Source organism: Chondrus crispus, genomic scaffold (genome assembly GCF_000350225.1).
Source record: "Chondrus crispus Stackhouse genomic scaffold, scaffold_44, whole genome shotgun sequence".
Lineage (NCBI taxonomy): Eukaryota > Rhodophyta > Florideophyceae > Gigartinales > Gigartinaceae > Chondrus > Chondrus crispus.
The window spans coordinates 35,285-39,111 of NW_005179353.1; positions in this window are offsets into that span (position 1 = coordinate 35,285).

Consider the following 3,827-nt stretch of genomic DNA (forward strand, 5'->3'; position numbering starts at 1 on the left):
CACATAGGAGTCGCAACAGGCTTGCAGTTTAACATACCAAAGCGATGTAGCACTTGACTAATGTAGTGTTGCTGCGACAACCACGCGCCCTCAGAGTGTCGTCCAAACAGAACACCCAAAAACCACCTGAGTGAACCCAAATCTTTAACATGCAGATGTCTCATGAGCTCCTGCTTCACACATTGAGCGTCATTCATTCTCAGACTAAGAAGTATGATGTCATCTACATACAGCAACAGCCAAACACTTCCACGACGGTAGACACAATCATCAGAGAGCAATTTCTCAAAACCCATCGCCTTCATGACCGATTCCCACTTGTCATGCCAAAGTCTGGGTGCCTGCTTAAGCCCGTAGAGCCCCCTTCGAAGCTTGAGGGCTTGACCTTTCTTACACAGCGAAAGCCCTTCGGGACATTTCACATACACATCGCTGTCAATCTCGCCATGGAGGAAGGCAGTCTTGATATCCATTTGCTCGATCATGTACCCCCTCTTGACTGCAACTGCAAGACAAGTGCGAATAGTCGTAAAGTCTACTACTGGTGAGAAAGTTTGATCTACGTTCCCTGGAAGGAAACCTCGAACTACAAGTCTTGCTTTGTGCCTAATCACTCTTCTGCTCTCGTCGTACTTGCGGATAAAAACAAATCTTGTTGACAAAGGCCTCACCCCCTCTGGAGTAGCAACAATTTCCCAAGTCTCGTGCTGCCTCAATGATTTCAACTCCGAATCAATTGCGGTTTTCCAATCTTCAGAGTCGCTCTGCGATAGAGCTTCCCGGACAGTCGAAGGATCCGACATCCTAGCTTCGACTGCCGAAAATGCTCTTGCCACACTGTCTGAACCGGGGGTGTAGTATGAAGTCTGCCGTCGTTCACGTCGGGGATACCTAGACCCTGAGGACTCCCTTTCATCTTGCTCGGCATCTCTGTCTCGTGATTGTTATCCATGAGTGGAGTAACATACGTGATGGCATCCTGGATGTTCGGGTCAATAGGATGCTCTTGTTCGTGTATCTGATGGACTTCTCTGTTAGGAGAAGGGTTCTCATGTAGCGTAGACAGACGCGTTCTATCCACCGAGGTAGTCTAGATTGGGGTATGCGTGACCTTCGAAGCATCGGAATTCTCATCAGGTAGCAACGACGGTGCAGTATCAGCGTCCTGGCTCAACGCTTGTGCAGGATACTTGTCCTCCACAATGGTCACATCTCTCGATATGACAGCAACATTGCGAGAAGGTATCCAAAGCTTATACTGGCTGTTTTCGAAACAGCCGATAACAATCCCGAGTTGCGAGTTTGAATCCAACTTTGTTCGAAGTTCCTTGGGGATATGATACCAACTTAAGCATCCAAAGACTCTGAAGTAGGCAACGTTAGGTCTCTCACCCGTCATAAGCTCGTGCGATGTCACTCGTAGATTCCTGGGACAAGAGAAGTGATTCCGGATTTTTGCTGCATGCACAACGGCTTCAGCCCAGAAAGCCTTGGGCAGCGATGCATGTTCCATCATCGTCCGTGAACATTCGACAATAGTGCGGTTGGTCCGCTCAGCAAGTCCGTTCTGATTGGGGGAGTAAGGGGGCGATGTGGTGTGCTCGATGCCCTTCTCTTCCAAGTAGGGCCTCAGAGCAACAAACTCTCCTCCGTTGTCGCTGTGGACTCTCTTGACAGTGCACCCAAACTTCCTTTCCATCCACACATGATGCAGCTTGAACTGTACAGTAACATCACTCTTGCGTTCTATGGGAACAATGTTGATGAAACCTGTGTAATCGTCAATGAAAGAAACAAAACAGCGCGCACCTGAAAAAGATGCCACCGACATTGGTCCACACACATCTGTGTGTATGACTGCACCACGCTCTTTCGAACGCGATTTGTTGGGACGCAGAGTCTGGCGAGTCTGTTTACCCTTCATGCAACTACCACAGGAGGCTTTCTTGTTTCCCTGCAACGTTAGACTCATTCCAGACACAGCCCCGCTCCTTAGCAACTGCTTGATACTTGCATTGCTCGCATGACCAAGTCTGGCATGCCAAAGCCTTATTGCAGAACTTCCAGATCCCGACGAACCTCCTTGAGGGCTGTCATCGTTGTCGTCATCCCTTGGCCAATGGGACAAAGCGACTGACGCCGATGAGTATCCTGGGTACACAACTTTTGCGGAAACTCTGTATACGCCTGGATATCGGTGTCCTTGAAACTGCGTCACACCGTCGTGCGTTCCATTACATTTGTCACGCCCAAAGTTGATGATGTAACCATGAGCACAAAGCTCCGAGCAAGAAATGAGATTGGATTGCAGCTGAGGAACGTACAGTACCCCATCAAGGACTAGGAAACGTTCGTATTTGTCTCGGGGACTGCTAACAGTTTTACGTAGAGTAACCGTGCCGCTACGGGTAGCAAAGACCCTGTTTCCGTCTCCAAGGATAATCCCCCGACGAGCAATTGGCTGACAGTCACGGATCCATTCCCTACAGGACACCATGTGGTTGGACGCCCCTGAGTCCAACAGATATACGTGCTCATCATCTTGAACTCCCAAGGATGCAATCTCGTCTGCTAGACAGCTCATAACTTTCGTGTGTTTGCTAGTAGAGCCTAAGAGGCATTCTGTCGCCATGTAATCAAATCTAATCCGCTCAGCGTGCTCCTGGTCTCTATTATTCAGCTCTGACAGATTTGGGACGGTTTCCTGACCGTTTGACACATCATCCATGCCTTCGTCATTCTTGGATTCATCTTGACGTGCCAAGAGCAATTGAGCTTGCTGCGCTCTTCCAATATCGCTCTCCAGGCGTTCTCCCGTTTCACCAGCGAAGGAAACATTCCTTCGAGTCTTTCCATCCAATAAACGACAGTTGCGTGCAAGATTTCCAACCTTACCGCACTCAAAGCATCGACGTTTCTCTGCTTTACCGCCGTAGTTCCTCCTTCCAACGTATGGAGTATTTGAACTTCCTGTTGCCGCCAAGGCTTGACCTTCATCCCCAGAACGAATTGCCTTCGGGTCCCCAGACCTCAGGAGATGTTCCTCGTACTCCTGCAATAGACTGGCTGTCGCTGTCTGCCAATCTAACTTCTCTTGGATTGTCTGTAATGAAGCAATCACGTGTCCAAACGGTGACTTGTTCTTATCACCGAAAGAGGCAAGAACCATAGGCACCTGCAAGTCCTCCCCATTGTCACTCTTCATAGCCGCAAGGCGATTGAAGATCTCTTCAAAGGAGTCGATGTAATCTTGCATAGGCTGCCCACAGTAGCTCATGCCCTCAAGCTTGGACAGGAGCTGGATCTTGGTTGCAGTGTTCGATACTGCATAGCGTTCTCGAAGACGTACCCACATGCGGTATGGATTGTCCTTGGCACTCCAGCACAAGCGCAGGGGTCGATCACCCATTCCCTGGATCAGGATTGCGCGTGCAGTCGCCACATTCTTCTTCAGCTCTTCCGTCAGCTCGGCTCCGGCTCCCAATACATCCGACTGAATCACATGAAGCACTTCCTTGGCTTCAAGTGCCGCCTCGGTCCTCGCCTCCCACGGATGGAAGTCCTCACCGAGCTTTCCATAGTACCTGTACACCTTTTTGCTATCTTCCATAGCAGTAACTCGAACGCTTCCGTAGAATTAATAAACGTACTTTTAACACACGTCCTGTAGTCGCACGGCGTGGTGTGAAAAACGCAATGCAAGCTGTTGCTGCAGAGAGCACAAACGGCGTAAAATAGCACGAAAAAGACAAGAAGGGTAGGAGAGCGAGCGTGGGCTGGGCCCATAACCCTTTGCAGGGGGTGAATGAATGGATGTAAGTCGGGAG